The sequence below is a fragment of the Argiope bruennichi genome, chromosome 3, assembly GCF_947563725.1.
Source record: "Argiope bruennichi chromosome 3, qqArgBrue1.1, whole genome shotgun sequence".
NCBI classification, from domain to species: Eukaryota; Metazoa; Arthropoda; class Arachnida; order Araneae; family Araneidae; genus Argiope; species Argiope bruennichi.
The window spans coordinates 118,894,986-118,906,757 of record NC_079153.1 but is presented as its reverse complement, the minus strand read 5'-3'; positions in this window follow the sequence as shown (position 1 = coordinate 118,906,757).

The window sequence follows — 11,772 nt, the reverse complement described above, 5'->3', positions numbered from 1 at the left end:
GTCATATGATTATACATATTTTGCTGTTTAAAATTACTATTTTCAAACAGATGTAACATTTTATTATAATATAGCGACTAGTTGGTTCGCAGGCAATAATGGTTAGATGTCATTTCAACGATATCATTTAATATATCTTCATTTCCATGATGCAGCGAAATTGTCGGTCATTAGAGATATGTTCGTTTAATTGTCTTGAATATACTTTGCCCATTTATACATGAAATTTTCTAATTGAAATCAGTCCCATGACATCATGATGTAATGGACATCAAGGTAAATGTGTAGTTCATCTATAGTATAAATTTCGTGGAATGTAACTTCTCATCTTTATACGCCTCATAAATTACACAGATATTAAACAAAATCCTTTCTCTTTAATTTTTAACTATGGAAGAAAATCACATGATTAGAGAATAGATGAAACAATGAAAATGGTGTGAGCTTCAAAGAAATAATGCAATTTATTGTTGAAAATTAATAACTGTTAAATTGGTATCATTAAAAAGGCAACTTTTTAAACATTGAAATGATGAAAATTTCATTTTTGTGCGATAATATTTTTGGAAGTTATCAAGGGTAAACACCAAAATTCAGTTTAATTTTTAATTTATTAAAGTTTTAATGAATTAAAATCGTTCCAAATTGCCCATTTCCACCCTACAAGCTATATGTGTACAAAAATTGTTGGTAGCTGCAGGTCAAATGATCTGATCTATAAAACGGCAAAACTTACATGCATACATTCATCTTTATTATTGGCAGAGATTTATCTACTTTTTCAAAAGAATCTCCATTCAATTAAAATAGATATAAATACAAGAGAATCAAATACAAATGATAACAAATTTTTGTGACAAATATAATTTTTTGTTGATGCATATGTATAAGACTCTTGAAGTCGATGTTGAGAACAATCATCGCGTATTAGAATGACCAAGAGAAGTAAATTCGAACTCTTATTAAATGGGGAGTCAATTACAATAAGTTATTGAATATCGTAATTTGAATTAGCCCTTCTTTCTTTATATCTTGTAGCAGGTTTACCTGTTATTCTTGCAATTCGCCTGTGCCATCTTCTGTAATTCATGTTTTAATAAAAATGGTACATGGAAACCTGAATGGAGTGCAACTGTTTTCAAGGAGGAGATATTTCAATCTGATTATTAGTCATGTTTAGGCGTTATTAAGAAAAGAAAAAAAACACGAAGTGCAATTTTCATAGGAGACCAAGCATGATGGGCATCATCGAATGTATGAATGACAAGAGACTTCTGTTTGTAGCAAAAGCTGCCTATTTTTTACCATTCAGTAATACAACAGAATGATTATTTCGCTAATGAATGTACATTTTATAGACGGAGAGGCAGAAGGCATATTACAAAAGTATCATATCACAGCAGTCACTTTCTCTAAATTACCAAATGTGTACACAAACGATAGGCAATATTTAGACCAGATCTATTAATTCAACATTACATCGGATAATTACATACAGTTTTCCCAGATTTCAAAGAAAAAAATAAAACATTTTCAGATATAATATAAAAAGTAACTTCAAAACTTCGTAGTATTTAAAAAAACCAAACGAAAGTTAAGAAAAAAAAAATACTATGAGTATTTTTACAGATGACCAAGCATGATGGCCATCCTTCAATATATGACTTAAAAGGGACTTCCATTTGCGGCAAAAGTTGACTTTTTTATCGCACAATGCATCATAATAATGATTCATCTGATAAAGGTACCTTTTATAAACTTTGATGGCAAACGCATGTCACAAAAGTGCAATATGAAAGCCCACATCACAGCAGTGACTTTTCCTGAATTACCAAATGTGTACACTAAACAATATGTACAATTTTGACCATATCTATTAATTCAACAACACTACACCAAATAATTATGAAAAATTTAAAAAAAATTAAAAAAATAATAAAATAATTTCAGATATAAAATAAAAGGTGTAATTTCAAAACTTTGGATTTATTTAAATAATTAAAGTATAAATAAGTACCTATAGGTTTCATTCATTTTTTTTCCAATAAAAGAAGTTAAAAGTCACAAGCAAGCTAATAAAATAGAACACGAAAGAGAAATGTTGAGTCTAAAATAAAAGGAACGAAAGAAATGAAAGGAAAGGAAAAGGAACTTAAAAAAATCATGAAGATCACCAGAGGGATTTGTTCTTTCTCAGCACACGATGCAATCTGACTATGATAAAAGGCGGGTTCCTTTAGAGTACAATATACCAGTATTTTACATGAAAATATACTTTCACTTTTTTTTCACAGTAATTGAAGAAGGGATGAAGTAATTTCGGCTCATCGAAAGAAGGAAAAAAATACTTGCTTTAAGGATGGTTGTCATAACGCAATTTGCTGCTTTCGACTTTTCTCGTGCCATTCAACTGAGACTTCGTAACAGCTCTTCCCAGTTTTCTTTCAGATTGAATTTTTTTCTTTCGATCCTGCTTGAAATATTTTATCTTTTTATTTTTATTTTTATCATATTTATGTCGGGGCTTTCGTGTTTAATGAAGAGCATCATTCCTTTTTTTTCCAATTTTCGATTTGAGACTTTTCAGTTTCAAAGGAATATCACCTACTGGAAGATGACAAATTTGAAATGTTTTCTTATCTCTTAGGTTTTTGAGTCCAATGAAGAATATTCTGTGCTGCGTTAAGGTTAAATGAAAAAAATATATAATATGCATTAAATTGTATATCAGAGAAAGAGAGAGTGAGAGAGAAAAATCGTGTGATTAAAGGAATTCTTCTGTTATATAATGTATGTATTATCTCCTATTGTGAAACAGGAATGTACCAGATTTTATTTTAAAAATATTTTTTCAAAAAATTTCCGTATTTCTCAATCAAAATTCAATTGGGTTTGATGAATATATGATGGTTGAACAAGCAGCTATATTAATGCAATTAAATGTTGAATACAATTAAATATTCCATTTTATTTCTCATAAAAACTTAAAATAGTCAGATTCGCATTTTATAAATGTTAGCATCTTTGATATTGTAGTTTTCTTTCCGAGCAACTTTTTTTTTCAATCCTATTCGAAATTTTTTTTCTTCTTATTTTTATAAAATCAATGTCTACCTTTCCTGTTTAATGCAAAATATTAGCTTTTTTCTCCTTTCAGAGTGTTTTTACTCTTAGTTCTGCAAAAATATCATCCCAGTAAAAGTCCAATTAAAAACTTGCCTGCGGGATTTAATTTTGAATTCGTCCAATTTGAATAGGAATTTGTATAGGAAATATTTTATATTGCTTTAATGTTAAATAGAAATATATATATTATTATACTAAAAATGTGTTTTCAAGATAGAGAGAGAGGGGGGAGGGAGCAATTAATTGAACGCGAAATAGGGAAAATATCTATTTATGTCCTGCAGTAGAGCAAAAAATTTATTGGATTTTGCTTTACAAAATTTTTTATCAATTTTCCATCAGAGTTTGATTTAAATTGATGAATACATTACAGTTAAATAAATTCCTTCATTTGTAATTCGAGATTAACAGAGTTAAAAAAATCTTTTCTTACCATTTTTAAGAAAACTTAAAATAGCCAGCTTCTCATTTAGTAAATAAAAACTCCAATGAATTAAAAACATTTTAAAAGATTATTTCATGTGACTTCCTGCCTCTAATGATTATCAAAACAGAAAGAAGTATATAACAATATTTAATTATTTCTGTCTTCATGTTCCAGAAATTTAAAGGGAAACCAAATAATTAAATCATAGATTGTAGATTCTTAAGATATTTTATAACAAAATTAGTAATGAGTTAGTTCTCGCAATACATGTCACATGTGGGATAAGTTTAATAATAGAATTCATTGTACAATTTAATACATTGTACATAAGTTATAAGAATGACGTCATAACACAACGTAAGACGTCTTTCAGTTAAGTGTTAGATAGAATGCGTTTTGTTGTTAATCCCAGGTTTTTGATATAAAATGCCAGAATTTCTTTGTCATATTAATCAATTTTGAAAACCCTTTCTGAAATAGAAATTTAAATCTATAATTTTTTGAACTCTAACAACTGAGAAGTTCACCATATTCTGCCAGATGCCAAGTCCTTATGAATTATTTATACCCTCATGTATTATTATGTATCTTATTACGAGTATCAAGTTCAAATAAATCTCGTACTTGGTACTTGTAATTTCATATTCTCTACTATTTTAGTTACCACTCTTTTCTGTTTATAAATTTCTTCAAAAGATTAGTTCTAAAAGCATTTGCATCCATTAAGTATTTAAAGCGGAATAAATTTATTTGTGACTTTTTTTTATATTATATAAATGTTAAGATTTAAACATTACCAAATCAGCAATCTCCATATCACCCAGATACATTTTCGAATATCCTCTAAGAAAAAGGTTATCTCCTCTTCTGCATATAACTATGGATTCGAATTAGGTTGTAACTCCAATAATGTTTAGATTTTTATCTTAAAATTCCTACATGAGATTTTTGTTATTTGTAGTATGTAAAGATTGTTATTTGTATTCTTGTATGAGATTTTTGTTATTTGTAGTAAGAAAACCGAATATACAATTTAGACACTCTTTTTTGTTGATTAAAACCAGAATTAAAATTGCAATCATAAAGTTACAATTCACTGTTAAAAGAATAGATTAAGAGATTCACGCTATTTTTAATCATCTCTTTTACATTTATCTAAAAACACAAATAAAGAATCAGCCATTTCAGGGTACGATTTGAAATTTTATAATAGTCTACATTTTAGATATAAAAACTGAATATTAAATTCCATTTTTTAAAGCTCTTGCGCTTTTCGTTTATCGTGTTTACATACATGTAAAAGTGCAAACTAGGAGAAGGTCAATCTTTCAACCAATTTTATTTTAAATTAGTTACGGATTTGAAAGACAGGTTTAGATATTAAATCCGTGTAGCACATTTTATTTTTCTAGCTCTTTATGTTTTATATTTATCATGTTAATTTGCACTCAGATAACCTGACAGACATATTTATTCTAAACGAATTTCTTTCAAATTTATCAAAAATATGCATATATGCTCAGGAAGATCACATTCCAAATTTCATTGACTTTGATACTTTAAAAGTATTTTGTTTTCAGAGACAGATTATTATAATTTCAAAAATATGTTTTCGGATGGACTTTTGAAACTCTGAAACATGTTAGATTCGTTAAAAGCTCGAATTCGAGTTTTTTTGACGATAACAGTGCTTTCTCTTTGCATGTTTTAAGCAGTCTTAAAGCCATAAATATTTTTTAAAAACTTCATGATACAGAATTAAATAAATGTGATTCATTGTTTTTGCAGTATTTTCCAGTTGAAAAAACAAAGTGTTCAAATTACTCGACAATAACTTGAAATTTTGAATTACAATGTCAATAGTTTTCGCTAATTCAGTATACTGGAAAACTAATAAGTATATTACAAGTTCGAATGATAATGTATAAAACTATAAATAGAATTTTATGGTACTTTTCCGTTAGCTGGGCGCAAGCGAAAAATCCCCAAATAATGTAGAATTTCGCCAAATTCGCGTTCGGTTCACAATTGGCGACATTTGCGCCCGGCTAACGGAAAAGTACCAATTTTATAAACATAATTAGCGATTTCTTATAATTGAAGATGAGTTTTAAAAAATAACAAGACATTAACATAGCCTTATAAACATACAGAGGGAATTGGAGCTCATGAATACAACTTTAAAGATTGGTTAAAAGCATTTCAAGAAAATGTTTTCGTTCTCCAGAAGGAAATATGCAAAAAGTATTTAAAAAATTCCAGCTCGAAATTTAATGAATCTTCACGTTTCGGATCCACCTGAATCTTCAGGGAGGACGTAATCTCTTGAAGCCCCATTCCCGCCTTTTGGAATCGTGTCTGTCTGTCTATGAGAACTACAACTCTAATACGTTCTGAACGAGATAGATGAAAATTGACGTATTGTCTTTACAGCACATTTGTAAATTTTTGCCAGATTTTGAACGAAATCTATTCTTAGTATGTCTGGCTGTGCTAGTTGCTTGAGTTGAAGGTAAAGGGCCAGATTAATAACATTTTTAATTTTTTGGCAGATTTATATCAAATTTTGAACCAAATCCGTCAAAGGCTCGAATGTTTGTTAATCTGTACTTTTACAAGCACGTTAACGGGGTTACTCAAATTCATAATTACTTAAATGAATGAAATTCATTAGCGATATGTTTACTGAAACTGTTGCGTTTTCTTACCTTTTGGTTTCAGTCTAGCTGAAAAGATCATCTCCAAGCCATATTCGCTTTTTTACTATATTCATAAGTAGCTCCTGAACCTGATTCTGAAGAGAAATATCTTTACATTAATTGATGTTCACATTTTTGACCAAAATCACTATTTTATGCTAGAGAAGGAGTTACATCTTTATTTGATGGTATGGAAAGAGGTTTCATGGTACCATTTCCATTGGTTTGGATATGAACATATTGTTATAAGCGATCGTTTGATATTGAAATGTATTATTGCAGAAAATTGTTCAAACAGGAAACGCAAGTTGTTATCTTATAGCATTGTTTCTTGTTGTTGATATGAAAAACAACCCTTCTTGCATTCTAATCAACAATTCTGTAAAAAAACAATTTATATTTTTGATAATTGTTTCTTGTATTTTTGTTAAAACGAATCAGTTTCAGCTTATGCTTAAAATTGTTTCTTGCAGTGTGTTCTAACATCCCTTAAGTAGGTGAGTACGTTAAACACTTGAATTTTCATAATAGCATCAAATATTTTTTTTTATTATAGAGTCTATATTTCTGGCTATTTTTCTTTTTAAACCGTTTAAAATTTGATTCTTTCATTCTTCGGTAAGATATATTGATTTTTTTTATATGTATAACTCATGTTTTAATACTATTTACATGCTTTTCTTGAAATCTAAATTTTGGTAAAATTTTCTTACAATAAAACCTCATCAATTAGAATAAACTGAATATTTTTTATTCAAGCTTGATATAATGAATTTAAAATAGGTTCTACATTTTCTTAATGATAAAATAAGCAATCGGATCATTTAGAAAGTTTTTGCAATTGTTTTAGAGTTTCATACCGCATCAGTTGGAAAAATTTGTGTCGTATATTAATCGAGTGCTAAATTCCAGGGACTAAATAGAAAAAGAAACTTATTTCTTTCTTCAGAAACTAGGTAAAATATATTTTAAATTACCTTCCAGACTGGAAAATTTTATTGAAATACGCATAAATTAGAAGGTATTCTTTACTTTATATCCTTTTTTAACAAAACCAAAACAAAACCCACAAAGAAATGAGAGCACATGGGAGCATAAGCACCGAAAAAAATATTAAATAATGGTACTTGTCGGTTGTAATGGCGACCAAAAAGCGCTAAGAAAAAATTAGCCAATTTGGTGATTTCTATCGACAAATATATAGATTAGCTTAGTTTATTTATAATAACGTCCCGTTTTAAAGCAACACTAGGGCTGTTTTAAGACGGACCTTGTATTTTTCAACCGTGGTCATATGATGAGGACCTCACCTGAGTTGGCAACCCCTTTTGAAACTTCCACACCGCACCATGCCAGTGGGAGATGTTTGACTCCGACGGATTTAACGCGCACCAGCCCGGTTCTTCGGAAAAAATGGGAATCAAAACAGAAACCCTGTGGTTCCGTAGCCAAGACCTTACCACCAAGACACCACGACATAAACATATAGCACAGACTTCGCTTTTAAACACATTTTTATAATTTGGCGAAATTTCTTTTTTTCTTGGTTTCTTTCGGTCACCATTAAAATCGAATTGTGCCAAAATAATACTCTGATGTGGCATTTCCAATTAATTGATGGTACTGTAAAAAATGGCGCGGAATTCTCTAGAACATAAACGAGACATGCAATGATACCAATTTATTTAAAAATCTTTCTTTGCTTTAGACAGAATAATATTCTACTAATTCAGTTTTGAATTCGTTTTAAATTTTATATTCATATCAATACATAAAACTCGAATCATCAGTAAAAACAAGGTAAGAATCATGTATACCTTACTTCTTATTAAAATAAAATTGAAATGATGATTAACTTTACACGACTGTCTAATTAATAATATTCAAATATATACGAAGAAATATCATAGCTTGAGCTGGAAATCTGTGATATTAAACACTATTTTCCAAACTAAACGAAAAGATTTCATAAAGCACTTACCGTTATTCAGTTTTAATAACGGGATTAAATTCTCCACATAATCGCCCAGAATTCTATTCTGCGAAATATCTTGCCTTTCTTACCTTTAAGGGGTGGACTTAAATTTAATTTAGCGAAAACCCTCTCTCGAGATAAATGTTTTTGAAGGGCACAGAAGCATGCAGAGAGTAGGTTAAAAATAGGGGGTGCGAAAGCAAACACTATAAATAAATTTAACGACTTTTTATTTGGTTTCAGAGCTGCGTAAATTTCTCAAGGAAATTATTTGATCATGAAGCGGTGGTATAAAATATATTTACAAGATTATTATTGCAATTGATTAATCTTTACAATGTAAATAAATCCCCAATACTTTCCAGCCAAGAAAATAATAATGAACAGAGAAAAGTATTATTTGATTAAAAATTAAATTTTTCATGCTATTTTCTCACATAAAGTTGAAGAAATTTTTATCTAGATGCAAATTTGTAAATTGTGACATTATTACCATTTTGTGGATATAATTTTCTTATTCCAAGTCAATATCTGAGAGTTTGATTTCTTTGAGAATATTTATTAAAATATTTTAATAAACTTGAGCTACTGATTTTTTTTTATATTCATTAATGATTAATTCTGGTAAGTGTAGCTTTGAAAGTTTTTGAAATATATACTATATTTCTAAATTAACATTTTGTAATTTGTTTTCAATCTCTTTGCTGTATACATTTTAATGGATTATTATTGCAATAGAATAATATTTATAATATAAAGAAATCACCAATATTTTCCATACATTTTTATGGATTATTATTGCAATTGAATAATATTTATAATATAAAGAAACCAGCAATATTTTCCATACATTTTTATGGATTATTATTGCAATTGAATAATATTTATAATATAAAGAAATCATCAATATTTTCCATCCAAGAAAATAGTAATGAACAGAATAAAGTATTATTTGATTCAAAATTTTGGAATTGACGCAATTCTGGAAATTGAAACATTATTACCATTTTGTGTATACAGCTTTCGTATTTCAAGTCTATAGCTAAGAATTTAATTTCTTTTCTATTACTTATTGAAACATTTTAAATCGCTTTATGTACAGGAATTAATTCTGGTAAAATTTAGTTTTGAATATTTTTGCAATACCTTCCTGAAATACTATATCTCTAAAATAACACTTTGTATTTTTTTCCCTAATTGCATTATTATATCCATTTCAATAATTATGTCATTACATAACGCATATATTCATCGGAAAAGTTAATTATTAAACTGAAACATTTACAAAAAAGTAGTAAAAGTTTTAGATTTTATTGGAATAATATTTCTATACATGTTTTGAGTTATTATAAATATTACATACTTATGATTATAGTAATTATTTTGTTATAATAAATATTTTACGCTTATCTCATCTAATATTTTATGAAAGCCATCAACCAATCAAAATGATCATCTATGAATCTATTCATCAACTAGCCATTTCGCCTCTTTTCTATATAGATGATAGGTTTTAACAAGTTCAGCAATAGAAGAAACTTCTTATTTAAGCCACATACAACTACATTGCGTTGCCGTTTGGTGCAACCCGCACCTGTCATTGTAATTCCGGGTGTCTAATTCGTGTTTAATGTACCTCTTACGATGGGCTCAAAAGCTCCTTGTATTGTGTTTTATGATTATACTTAGAGGCGCGATTTTTGTTCTCTTTCTTATATTGACTAAGAATATCTAGAATTATTAAATGACTACCAAGCGAATGAGAAAGTTATTTTTTTAATTTTGTATTGCGAATAAAGTATAAATCATACCGAGGAGCCATGGACAATTTTGTGCCATAGTAGCCATCCATCTATGGCGAGAAATTCGTTCGCCGCAGTAAGTAGTAGCTAAAAATTTCAATTAAATATTTTTTGCAACAATTTCATAATGGTTTATGCAACAATAAAATTGAAATTTTGATACATTCCCTCAGATCTAATTTATACTATTTTGGAAGTAATACATTCGTACTATTTTAGAAGCTTTACATTGTTCTATTCATTGTACTATACAATGCAAAAATTATTTTATATATCTTTATATATAAAATTCTATCACATGAAAGAGCTGCAATGCTTAACTCTAAGTGCACATTTTTCTATTTTGAATGTCAAATTAAACCTCACCTGCAAGAACAATGAAATTTAAAATATGTTATTCAAAGTATGTCTGAAAATGAAATTTATTCAATATGAAACAAATCGAATCTTCATATATTGATTTTATGATTTTCATATCTTGCTCATTGAAATAATTTTATAAATTCTTAAAAATATAATCACTTCTTTTTTTAATGTGAAATATATTGTACATATAAGAGAATTTGTTGAAAGGATTGTACGAGGCCTTTTACGATACTCATTGCGTAGTTTGGTTTGGTTTAGTTATATTAACGTCCCGTTTGAAGCAACACTAGGGCCATTTTGGGACGGACCGCATAATTTTGAACCGCGGTCAGATGATGAGGACGACACCTGAGCTGGCACCCCCCTCTCCACACCACACCACGCAATTTTGAACCGCGGTCAGATGATGAGGACGACACCTGAGCTAGCACCCCCCTCTCCACACCACACCACGCAAGCGGGAGGACGTTTGGTCAGGACGGATTTAACGTGCAACAGGCCCCTTTACACGACGGTTCTTTGGTGGAATCGGGTCTCGAATCTGAAACCCTCCGGTTCCGCAGCCGAGACCTTACCACCAGGCCACCGCGGCCATGCTCATTGCGTAGAAATTGTGACATAGAGAAATACCGAAATGATTGTAATGGGCATACATAAATGGGCAATTTTGATTATTTTATAATTTTAATTTAGTAATGTGTCATAATATTAATATCCCCTATCCACGCATCTAATTACTTTTAAATGCAGAATTTTTTTTTTAATTTTTATCTTGAAGCCGTATTTACCATTATTGTACAAAGTTTCGATTCCGAAATTAATTATTTTAAACATGTAATATTAAATGATTACGCATTAAATCACTACAGATTATACATTCATTACTACGAATATGAAAATGCGCCTATATTATATCGTTATATGCCATTTTTGCATAAAATGTCTCATTCTTAGATCGAGATTATGTATTTTTATTTTCTCGTATGCGTAGTATAATAATCGTCAACAAACTCGAACTCGAAATTTTTGATGTCCACGATTTAGATCTCCCTTAATTCAAGAAATGCATTTTTGGAAAATGTCTGTCTGTCTCAGGAAAAGATAACTAAAAAGCAATTTGCGCTAGACATTTGAAATTTGATATCTGGTGTTTACACAAAATATATATATTTATATCAGATTTTGAGCAAAATACATTTCAGAGGTTTGTATTGTTGGTCCGGCTACTCGAATATAAGTTAATTCAATAATTACAAAAGGAAGAGAAGTAGATAGATAAGATTCGGTACACAGATTCAATATCTATAGTGTAGACTCTGTAAAAGTTTGAGACAAAATCAACAAAAGATTGACCGTACCTCGGACTGTACTTTTAGA